This window comes from Pinus tabuliformis, chromosome 3_1, assembly GCF_031772625.1.
Source record: "Pinus tabuliformis cultivar Carrire ecotype Pingquan chromosome 3_1, CPIR1, whole genome shotgun sequence".
In the NCBI taxonomy this organism is placed as follows: Eukaryota; Viridiplantae; Streptophyta; class Pinopsida; order Pinales; family Pinaceae; genus Pinus; species Pinus tabuliformis.
In genome coordinates, this window is record NC_142301.1 from 425,600,701 (window position 1) to 425,614,371 (window position 13,671).

Sequence of the window (13,671 nt, forward strand, 5' to 3'; positions counted from 1 at the left end):
CTAGCATTGTGCAAAAAACTTGTGCCTCTTGCATTGTTGCAGCCTGCATGCTATGCGCTGTCCTAGGATTCCCTACACTGTCGCTCTCTCTGCCGCTCCATTTGCATGTGTCTCTACCCAATCAGTCAGTTCCTGCTACTCCACATCGGGGCTCCCATAGCAAGATCTCATCCAAGAGGTTGGGTACCTCAAGGATCCTACCCCTCCTCCTTGGGACGATTAATCCACATCACCCCACCTCCTACTTGGAGGTATGGCTGCATGCGATCCCTCAGCCCACCTGGCTCGAATTTTCCCCCTACTGGAGGTCTCTGCATGAGTAGATGTATCTACTCAATCTCCTCTCAGCTTCCCTTATTGTGGCTGCTTCACAACCTCCTGAAGCTGCTGCACCAATCGTGGCTCCTCCACAATCATCTGAGACTTCTTCTGGCTCTGCATGTTGAGAGGTAATATACCCTCCCTCTCAACCACCAAGTCTCCATCAGTTGCCTCGCTGCTCAAGGCTTTGCATGCATCTTGAACCTCAAGAGTGTTGGGTCCCTATAATACTAGTGATTACCCCATTACTATTGTAGTTATACCCCTTATTTATATTGTTGTGCCCCTATTACCCCCATGTTGTTATTTCTGTGCCCCATAGAATCCCTCTATTGTTATTTTTGTGGCTTTATATTATTATTGTTAGGTCGGCTGGATTATATTGTGACTCCTTAGACTCCTATATATAGAAAGGAGGTTTTGTCATTTGAATCATCCAAGAATTATTCATTTATGTAATGTAAAGGAGGTTTCCCCCTCGAAGAGGCTGAATTCTAAGACGTTGATCTATCTTTTATATCTTTTCTTGAGCTGGTTTCATAACATTTGGTATCAGAGCTTTGGATTCTAGGGTTTCGCTGCTCCAAACAAGTCATCATGGAATTTTTGCTATAACGTTTTTTCTGTGACGTTTCATAAGTCGCATGGAAAACCCATTTGAGAAAAAATCGCGCTGAATCTTGGGTCCGAATTTCAGAGCTTTTTGCACAATATTTGCGGAGATATGATCTGAGGAATTTGGTATTTTTGCAGACTCCTGAATTACATTCATACCAAGTGACCTGGGGAAAATCGTCATAACTTTCTCTCTGGGGATCAGATTGAAATTTCGTAAGAAGTTACAAAAAGAGGATGGACTGTAGTTTCTTGTGTGCATGGTTTAGATCCAAAGGTTGAAACAGTGACTCGTGGCATGTTGTACAAGTTCACTCTACTGAACTAGTCTAGAAGCAAGTCACTGTGGGAGATTTCACATAAATCTTCCTTGGAGAATCCAATTTGGGTCAGACTTGTGGCATTGGAAAGAGGACATGGAAGGCTACTACAGATCACAATTTCGGAACTGGATGATCGGAAATTACAAAGATATATCAGATTCAATATTAGGCTTCTACAAAGTGAAAAAAAGGTGTGTAGTTTTTTTTTAAATTTTTGCGTAAGCTTGGTTTAACGGAATTCAAAGGGCATAGTAAAGCATTATTATCGGTAACTGATGCCTCGAGGAAAGAAAATGCAAACACCTGGTAAGGAACCTGAAAGCTCTAGCATGACTCATGAATAAGAGGAAGAAATGCTACATGATATATCAAAATTACAAGAACAAGTGCAACAAATGTCACGCTCACAAAAGCTAACAGAAGCTAAGATAAATGGCGTGGAATCTAAGATAAATGGCATCTAAGATAAATGGCATGGAATCGAAGATAAATGGCATGGAATCTAAGATAAAGGGCATGGAAGCTAAGATGGATGATTCGAAGACAGATTTGAAGAGAGACATGGCAGATTTGAAGACAGATTTGAAAAATTTTCTACCAGAAATACTTACTAATGGTGAAAAGGTTGTAAAGGAAACTCATGATGTGAACAAAAGTAATGTTAATCATGATTCCATAGACTCTAATGTTGGATCGAAGACCCACCATATTCCAAAAATCGATATGAGGAAGTTTGATGGCAAGGATCCCGCCACATGGATAGTACAGATGGAGCAGTTCTTCGATCTCAATAATGTGCAAAACACACAAAAGGTACGTATGGCAACTATATATTTGGAACCAAATCAGTTTGTATGGTATCAATGGCTTTTCTCTCGTAAAAAATTTATCACTTGGGAAATTTTTACGGAAGAATTGATAGCACATTATGAAGATACAAAAAGCAACACTTTTTTTAGCCAATTGATAAGTCTCAAACAAAAGGGTTCAGTAATGGAGCACATTGAGGAGTTCCAAAAATTGAACATAAGGGTAAAAGATACTCCAGAGGAGCATAGGGTTCATGTGTTCATAGGGTCTTTAAAGGATAATATCCAACATGATGTTTGCCTTTGGGAACCTGATTCATTAGAGAAGGCATTCAGGTTAGCAAGAGAAATGGAAAGCAAAATTATGGCAACCAGGAAGCATACCACTCACAACTATAAAGACGGAAGTGTTGTTGCCCCTAGTCTTCCACAATATAAGGTTGACACCACAACAATTGGAAGAAAAAAGAGCAAAAGGGCTTTGTTACAGTTGTGATAGCAAATACACTAAAGGTCATAAGTGTGCTGAGAAGAAATTAGTCTACATAGATTATGAAGAGGAAGAAGAAAAGGAGCAAGAAAGGTCAAAAGAAGAAGATATACTCGAGGAACAAAGCCTAGATGAAGAACAAATAAATCTGACCATATCTTGTAATGCATTGGCGGGAATTACCACTCCTCAAACCATCAAGATAGAAGGACAAATCAAGAAGAAAAGGGTAATAGTGTTGATTGATTCAGGAAGCACCCACAATTTTATTCATTGTAGGGTAGCAAAAGAATTGAATTGCTTCCTATATCCAGCACCAAAGTGTCAAGTGATGATTGAAAATGGAGGAACAATAAATTTCTCTGGAAGTTTCCATAATATCAAGCTATCCATGGGAGAATATGTATTGACTAGCCCAATGCTTTCCATTCCAATGGGAGGTGCTGACCTTGTACTAGGAGTCCAATGGCTACAATCCTTAGGTACAATAGATTTTAATTTTCAAGAACTTTTCATCAAATTTTCTGTGGATAGAAAGGAAGTTGAATTAAGGGGTATTGCGGGGAAACCAGGAAAGATAATCAGCTCTAATGGTATAACAAAGCTTCTAAAAAAGGAGCAAAGAGGTGTAATTGCACAATTATGTTTGCTAGATGTTTCCACATTGGAGTCATCTATTTCTCCAGATCTCCAAAAATTTTTGGACAATCATTCCAAGGTATTTGAGACTCCCAAAGGTCTCCCACCTATGCGTGATCATGATCATGCTATTCATCTGATTCCAGGAAGTGTTCCTCCAAACATTAGGCCGTATAGATATCCCTATGTCCAAAAAAGTGAAATTGAACGTATGGTTGTAGAAATGTTAGAGGCTGGTATAATTCAACCAAGTCAAAGTTCCTTCTCTACTCCAGTAGTATTGGTGCACAATAAGGATGGATCATGGCGCATGTGCCCAGATTATAGGGAGCTCAACAAGCTCACTATTAAAGATAAGTTCCCCATTCCTATCATTGATGAATTACTGGATGAATTGCATGGATCAATTTACTTCACCAAGTTGGATCTTCGTTCGGGATATCATCAAATCAGAATGAAGATTGAAGACATTCCGAAAACGACATTTAGAACTCATGAGGGTCATTATGAATTTTTGGTCATGCCTTCTGGCCTTACCAATGCACCTTCAACATTTCAAGGTTTGATGAATTCAATTTTCAAACCATTCTTTAGAAAATTTTTGTTGGTATTTTTTGATGATATACTAATCTACGACAAGTCTTGGAAGGATCATGTTGAACATGTTGACAAGGTGCTACAACTATTTGAGGAGAAACAATTATATGCAAAAAGATCCAAATGTTTCTTTGGAGTCTGGGAGGTGGAATATTTGGGTCATATTGTATCTCATGAAGGAGTTAAGGTAGACCCTAGTAGACATCCGGTGTAGCAATGGGATCACCCCTCTCGCCAATTGTGGCCAACCTATACATGGAATATTTTGAGAAGAAGGCCTTGGAATCATATCCTTTAAAGCCAGCCTGGTGGAAGCGTTTTGTCGATGACACCAATATAAAATGGACACATGGTAAAGCAGAACTTGACAAGTTTTTCACTCACCTAAATTCCATCTCTCCTGAAATAAAATTCACAATGGAGCTTGAAGAAAACATGAGCATCCCATTCTTGGACATTCTAATCATCAGAAAAGAGGATGGCTCTTTGGGCCATAAGGTTTTCAGGAAGTCTACCCACACAGAAAGTTACCTCCATGCGGATTCCCACCATCACCCAGCCCAAAAGTTTGGTGTTCTGAATACTCTTGCCATTAGAGCCCTTCGAATTTCTGACTCAGAGCATATTAACGAAGAAAAGAGGCATTTAGTTTTAACTTTTAAGAATATTGGCTACAAAGATCATGAGATTAAAAAAGCCATGGAGAAAGCTGAAAGGAAGTTGTCATCTCCCAAACCTAAGGATCAGGACCAACCTCAATGTGGCAAGGTTTTTCTACCTTATATCCATGGGGTTACAGACAAAATAGCTGAAATCCTAAGAAATAAAAACATTATAACACAATTCTCATCTCCTGGTACTATCAGGCAAAGTTTGAAGTCTGTTAAAGATGATATTGACAAGCAGCAACTTAAAGGAGTCTATAAAATAGACTGTTCCTGTGGAAAAAGCTACATAGGCGAAACAGGTCGCTCCCTCCAGACAAGACTCAAGGAACATGGCGCTGACATCAGGAATGGAAGATCTCGTACCTCAGCCTTGGCAGAACACTCCTCGAAGACTAAGCACCACATATGCCTGGAAAACGCATCAATTATCGCAAGAGAAGAGCAACAATAGAGACGAAAGATCAAAGAAGCACTTGAAATTATTAAGCATCCTTGTAATCTGAGCAGAGACAGTGGTATGGAGATTAGCAGGAGCTGGCTTCCCCTGATAAGGGAAATCAAAAAGCGTCAACCCATCCCCAGGTAAGCCTTCAAGCAGGTAAGTTTTCCCTCCCTCTCCTATCCTATTATTATTGGTTAGTACTTTTTATCTATATCATAATTAGAATTATTAACATAAAAATTCCTTAATATATTAATTTCTACATAACGATTAATTAATATATTAATTAATATATTAATTAATTATAAATATGAATTATTTATAATTGTTAATATAATTTGGTTCATATATTAATTTAATTTATATATAGAAATTGATATATTCCCTAGTATTTCTTTAATAATTAATTTATGATCCCTTCATTTTATTAAAATAGCTCCTTTAACCTAATGATATATTCCCTAGTATTTCTATAATAATTAATTTATTATCCCTTCATTTTATTAAAATAGCTCCTTTAACCTAATAATTAACTTTTTTAATACTTTAATATAATAATTTCTATATAACTATTAATTAATATTTTAATTATTATATTGATAAATTATAAATATTTATTATTTATAATTATTAATATGAATTAATTTAATATATTAAATTAATTTATATAGAAATTAATATATTTTAGTTCAATCTATTATCGAAAAATTTTAGTATCAGTTCATTTTCCTTTTTAATCTATAGGTTATAAACCTAATTATTAAAATTAAAAAATTTTGTAAAAATTTCAATAAAATAAAGGTAATTTATTAAAAATAAAAATAAATTAAAAATAAGAATAAAATTAAACTAATTTCATATTCAAGCCGACCATGTGTTGTTCCTTAAAAATTTTGTCCTCTTAAGTATGTATTCTATCCATTCTGCTCTTCTTTTATCATCATTCTCAAACCCTGATGATGGATCCCATTTGGGATTTGAAACGTTGGTACAAAAATACTCATACTGTGGATTCTCCGATCAATGATTCGAAAAGTACAAACCACAGATCTCTTAAATCCAAAATTAAAGCCATTAAGGAATGGAAAATCCCCACATCCATAAAGAATCTGCGAGGATTTCTTGGGTTGACAGGGTATTATCGCAATTTTTTTAAGAATTATGGGAGAATAACAGCACCTCTAACAACATTATTGAAGAAAGATGCATTTTCATGGACTCCGGAAGAAACAAAGGCCTTTGAACATCTTAAAGAGGCAATGTGCCAAGCACCGGTCTTAGCTACACCGGACTTCACAAAAACCTTTATTGTGGAATGTGATGCTTCAGGAAATGGATTTGGTGTTGTTCTAATGCAAGATGAAAGACCCATTTCTTTTGAAAGTCATCCAATCAAGGGAAAGTTTTTAAGCAAAGCTATTTATGAGAAGGAAATGTTGGCAATACTCCATGCACTTAAGAATGTTGGAAATAATACCGAGAGGGGGGGGGGGGTGAATCAGTATTATTACATTAATAAAACTTTTTCATTTCCATATTCAGATTCATATATGCTACTGCCACAACTTCTTATGATTTAGTTAGTTGATCCTTAATGAGTGCATTAGAACATTATCAACCATATTAACAGTAAATTGGTGCAGTAAAATAGAACAGATCATCACACATAAGTCACACACATGAACACCATGATATAAGGTGGAAACCCAATGTGGGAGAAAACCACCTGCTGCAAGTCATCTCAATCTTCTTATTAATAAGAAAATCCTTTTACAATATTAGTACTGGTGCAGTCTTATACCAGTACGGGAGCTACAACCCCCTTTTCTCTTGTACTAGCTTAGATACTAGTACGTAGGCGCCAGCCTACAATCTTCTCTCCTCCAGGTACCATGTTTCATGCATTTTCAGACTGGATATTCCTGAAGCACAACACATAATCTGAAAGGCCACGTTTCATCCAATTTTCATACTGGACCCATTAATATCATTGAAGCACATAATCAATCTTTTGAATCACCCAAACACCAGATCAATACATATACAAGGATAATATATGTGTTAGCACCCAGATCTAGTCCATCAGATCACACAAATATGAGTCATTATGATCTTGATCCAATATTAGTTCTCATCCATCAATACTGAAGCTAAACCTTTAAGCTGTCATTAGAACCCATCAACAACCAGAACCACCTGTGACTTCAAATATCATAGCTCAAATTGTATACGCTACTACAATGAACCAAACCTGCATATATACGCACTTACACCAAAGCCAACCCACGTACAGATATATAAATATTCAAACATGACTTGCAGCGATTTCAAACTTAAGTTATACCCAGTTCAGATCATTCAATATACAGATCTAGAATAAGCATGATCAAATATATATAGATAGTTCATTTCAAACCATTTGATCTTGATCTATCCTTAGATCTTGTTCTCCTTCAACCGGTGAGATCCCTCTTTAGCTCAGATCCAGATCTGCACCATAACCCAATCACAATATTCCAGATCTAGCACTTTATCAGATATTCAGATAATTCAGATAATGCTTTGCCAAATGATCTCCTTCCTCTTTTATAGCCTTAGTCCTTTCTCAATACCACGGTCCAAAACCATAGGATCAAAAAAACTGTTGGACTAATACCATGAACCAACCATGAAAGTGCATGAGATCAACCCTTTTGGATGCAATACCACAGGCCAAAACCATAGGATCAAAAACTATCGGACTAATACCATGAACCAACCATGAAAGTGTGTGAGATCAACACTTCTGACGAGGTACCATGGTCCAAAACCATAGGTTCAAATACCAAGGACTAACTACCATAAACCAAAGGTAAGTTCTCCAACATATACACGCTTTTCCTTGCATGAAAGTGCGTGAGATCAACACTTCTCATGAGGTACCATGGTCCAAAACCATAGGTTCAAATACCAAGGACTAACTACCATGGACCAAAGGTAAGTTCTCCAACATATACGTGCTTTTCCTCGCATGAAATACCAAGGACTAACTACCATGGACCAAAGGTAAGTTCTCCAACATATACACGCTTTTCCTTGCATGAAAGTGTGTGAGATCAACACTTCTGACGAGGTACCATGGTCCAAAACCATAGGTTCAAATACCAAGGACTAACTACCATGGACCAAAGGTAAGTTCTCTAACATATACATGCTTTTCCTTGCATGAAAGTGCGTGAACTTTTTCTCTGCATAAAAGTGCGTGAACGTTTCTCTACATGAAATAAACTTTTCTCTACATAAAAGTGCGTGAACTTTTCTCTACATGAAATAAACTTTTCTCTGCATAAAAGTGCGTGAAATTTTCTCTACATGAAATAAACTTTTCTCTGCATAAAAGTGTGTGAACTTTTCTCTACATGAAATAAACTTTTCTCTTCATAAAAGTGTGTGAACTTTTCTCTACATGAAAGAAACTTTTATCTTCATGAAAGTGCGTGAACTTTGCTGCACTATAATTTATCATCTGAGATGAGTGGGTTGCCATCAAGTACAACATATGTATCATGATTCCAACAATCTCCCCCTTTGGACTTGATGGCAACAATACCAAATCACTCTCCCCCTTTGACATCAAGGGCAAAGGGAAAACCAAGATATTCTCTTCCTTTGCTGTCCATACTCCCCCTGAGTACCTGCTGAAATCTCTGAATGAGCTCCCCCTTATATATGCCATGGTGCACCAATTTGTCCATGCTTTTTCTGAGAACATGCTGAAATCTCTGCTCTGCTGAAATATGCTTGTTCATGCTCCCCCTGACTGTTAAGCAAGGTCTGCAAAAAGATGTTCTACAAGAAGTACATGACTCTATACATCATAAATGACCTTCCTATCACCAAATACTCATACATACATCCATCTCCCAACCAAGTGGGGATATACCAGAAATGACAACCAAGTGCATTACATCATTCATCCCAGGCATAGTGGGGAAACCAACATAGGCCGTTACATGACCTTGATATGACTGAAATATTTCATCAAATGACTACAATAGATAGAGACACACTATTACATCATGATTCTTGATATGACCTTTACATAGAATGATATACATGACATTTATAACGGAGACCAAACACCTAAATAAGATCATGATAAACATCAACAATGACACTGAATGATTTGTTCCATAACATCTATCACCAGCAACTTGTATTAGTGCATGAATCATCAAGGTATGTTCGTATCAACTCATCCTTTTGAACAGAATTCTGTATATACAGAATCATTCTATCATATGTGAGAAACACCATAGCAATCCAGATCTGCATGGACCAAGTATCATCAATTGGGAATATCAATCAACATATGTACGAAACAACCTATCATCATATAGGTAAGAACACATCATCATCATGTCTCGAACAATGCAACATTGAATAATCATCCATGTATCCAGCCAACAATCCTCATCCATATATGTGCCAAGAACAATAGGAATCCTGCATCATAACTCTAATATATGATCTTTATGCATATGATGACAACATCATATGAGTGACTCATCATCAAGTAACGAAGATGTGAATTCAAGCTATGTACTTCTCCTTATCCTTATGAAGATCACCATGTAAGCACCATTAGAGAATGAACCACAAATCTAATCTAAATATCAACTATGTAACCCCAAGAATCATCTGAACAACTTATAACCATATCATAGCAAGATGAATCATTTATCCATATAAGCATCATCACCAAGGACTATTAACCATAATGCCAACAATGCATTAAGAGCATATGCTCCCCCTAAACCTGTGCCATCTGTCAGATTTGATCATGCATATTAATCAGCAATATCAAGTTAGAACCAAAATACTTCTAACCATCATATCCACACATCATTAGCAAAATACAACCATTATCAATTAGAGCAAAACTGATCCTTTTCTTGAATCTGTCCCTACTGCCTTTCTTCAAACAATCATATACACGACTGTGCAGTAACAAAGTCGCATATATATGCAACTTCCCTTTATCAAGCTTGCCTAGGAGATTGAAGTTTTACACTTCCGGCTCCCTCTGTTATGTCTGTATAATGTGTTGTGCCACCACTTTCTGACTGAACTTCCTTTTTCTTCCATATCTTCAAGTGTGATGATGTTTTCTCCTTTTGGTGTGATGTCCGTGCTTTGTTCCTGCATTCCTTTGCTATATGTCCAAGCTTGTTACATGCATAACATATTACATGTTTCATATTCCTTTTGTAGCAATCAGCAGCTTTGTGACCAAACATATTGCAAGCAAAGCAATATCCATTAAAGTACCTTGACTGAGATGATCTGTTTGTTTGATGATCTTGAACCCTTCTTCTTCTACATCTGGCTGCAACATGTCCAAGGTTATGACATACATAACATTCAACATTATTCATAGGAGGAGTAAAAAATTTTCTTTGAAGAATTTCTTTCCTTGGTTGATGATGAGATTGACCTTTCATCTCTCTTATCTCCTTGTTGATCATTTTAGATTTCTCTTTAGAGTTCCTTGCCTCACCTTGTGAACTAGATTCACCTTCAACAGATTCATGAAAGCCAAGACCAGTTTTGATAGCAGGAGATCTTTGACTCTTAATAATATCATCCAAGACTTTAGTACTATCTTGAAAACGTAAGAGCTTATCCTTTTCTTCTAATTTACTTTTCAAGATATTTACCTCAACCTGAAGTTGTTCTTCTTTTTCTAGATATTGCTTCTTCATGTCTTCTTCAGCTTTCCTTTCTTCTTCCAACTGATGCTTTAGCTTGAGAATCTCCTTTTCTTGTTCTTCATTCAAATCCTGTTGCATTTGACAAATTATGAAGGCACATTCTAACTAAGATTTTAAGCTGATAACTTCGTTTCCCTGTTTTTCAATATCTTGGACTAGATATTTATTCTGCTTCTTTGATTCTTCAAGATCTTCCTTTAGAGAGCGGATCGTGTCTTCAAGACTTTCATAGTAACTGGATCTATCTCTGAGTTTCTTGATGGTTGTGTTCTTTTCATTGACTTCATTTCTTAGAGATGTTGCTTCAACCTGCAACTTTTGATATTTCTCCTTGAATAACTCTTGTTGAGCCTTTTGTCTAGTAACAACTTCTTTGAGGGCACCACTCTTTATGTTCAGAAGTCTTTCTTGTTCACTAATTTTGTTTGTCAGCCTATTAAATTCTGCTTCTATTTGATATCCTTCTTCCTCACCCATAAGAGCACATTTAGTTGTTTCGTTATCACTTCCATCTTTACCAAATGGATAGATAGCTGGAACATCAGAGGATAGCAAATTCATACCTGATAGTTCATCTTCATTCTGAAATGATTCCGAATCTGAATCTGAATCTGAAGAGCTTCTTATACCTAATCCCCAATCGATTCTCCCACTGTCATAGTTCGTCTGAGATGTCTTCTTCTTCTTGTGAGCTTTCTTCTTAAGCTTCTTTCCCATTGTTCCACGGATCTCCTTCAAGCGATCAAGCTTCTACCAAAGGACATGCTCTGATACCAATTGTTGGAAATAATACTGAGAGGGGGGGGGGGGGGGGGGGTGAATCAGTATTATTACATTAATAAAACCTTTTCATTTCCATATTCAGATTCATATATGCTACTGCCACAACTTCTTATGATTCAGTTAGTTGATCCTTAATGAGTGCATTAGAACATTATCAACCATATTAACATTAAATTGGTGCAGTAAAATAGAACAGATCATCACACATAAGTCACACACATGAACACCATGATATAAGGTGGAAACCCAATGTGGGAGAAAACCACCTACTGCAAGTCATCTCAATCTTCTTCTTAATAAGAAAATCCTTTTACAATATTAGTACTGGTGCAGTCTTATACCAGTACGGGAGCTACAACCCCCTTTGCTCTTGTACTAGCTTAGATACTAGTACGTAGGCGCCAACCTACAATCTTCTCTCCTCCAGGTACCACGTTTCATGCATTTTCAGACTGGATACTCCTGAAGCACAACACATAATCTGAAAGGCCACGTTTCATCCAATTTTCATACTGGACCCATTAATATAATTGAAGCACATAATAAATCTTCTGAATCACCCAAACACTAGATCAATACATATACAAGGATAATATATGTCTTAACACCCAGATCTAGTCCATCAGATCACACAAATATGAGTCATTATGATCCTGATCCAATATTAGTTCTCATCCATCAATACTGAAGCTAAACCTTTAAGCTGTCATCAAAACCCATCAACAACCAGAACCACCTGTGACTTCAAATATCATAGCTCAAATTATATATGCTACTACAATGAACCAAACCTACATATATACGTGCTTACACCAAAGCCAACCCACGTACAGATCTATAAATATTCAAGCATGACTTGCAGCGATTTCAAACTTAAGTTATACCCAGTTCAGATCATTCAATATACAGATCTAGAATAAGCATAATCAAATATATAGAGATAGTTCATTTCAAACCATTTGATCCTGATCTATCCTTAGATCTTGTTCTCCTTCAACCGATGAGATCCCTCTTTAGCTCAGATCCAGATCTGCACCATAACCCAATCACAGTATTCCAGATCTAGCACTTTATCAGATACTCAGATAATTCAGATAATACTTTGCCAAATGATCTCCTTCCTCTTTTATAGCCTTAGTCCTTTCTCAATACCACGGTCCAAAACCATAGGATCAGAAAAACTGTTGGACTAATACCATGAACCAACCATGAAAGTGCGTGAGATCAACCCTTTTGGATGCAATACCACGGGCCAAAACCATAGGATCAAAAGCTATCGGACTAATACCATGAACCAACCATGAAAGTGCGTGAGATCAGCACATCTGATGAGGTACGATGGTCGAAAACCATAGGTTCAATTACCAAGGACTAACTACCATGGACCAAAGGTAAGTTCTCCAACATATACACGCTTTTCCTTGTATGAAAGTGCGTGAGATCAACACTTCTGACGAGGTACCATGGTCCAAAACCATAGGCTCAAATACCAAGGACTAACTACCATGGACCAAAGGTAAGTTCTCCAACATATACGCGCTTTTCCTCGCATGAAATACCAAGGACTAACTACCATGGACCAAAGGTAAGTTCTCCAACATATACACGCTTTTCCTTGCATGAAAGTGCGTGAGATCAACACTTCTGACGAGGTACCATGGTCCAAAACCATAGGTTCAAATACCAAGGACTAACTACCATGGACCAAAGGTAAGTTCTCCAACATATACACGCTTTTCCTTGCATAAAAGTGCGTGAACTTTTTCTCTCCATGAAATAAAATTTTCTCTGCATAAAAGTGCGTGAACTTTTCTCTACATGAAATAAACTTTTCTCTGCATAAAAGTGCGTGAAATTTTCTCTACATGAAATAAACTTTTCTCTGCATAAAAGTGCGTGAACTTTTCTCTACATGAAATAAACTTTTCTCTTCATAAAAGTGCGTGAACTTTTCTCTTCATAAAAGTGCTTGAACTTTTCTCTACATGAAAGAAACTTTTATCTTCATGAAAGTGCATGAACTTTGCTGCACTATAATTTATCATCTGAGATGAGTGGGTTGCCATCAAGTACAACATATGTATCATAATGCCAACAAAGAAATGTCGACCCTACCTAATGGGAAGAACTTATCCGCTGAAGATTCCACATGGGAGGATGAGAATTTTATGCAGAAGTATCCAGAACTACTAAAGAATTGATGACAACACTTTTTTGAAGGAGAGGGGCAT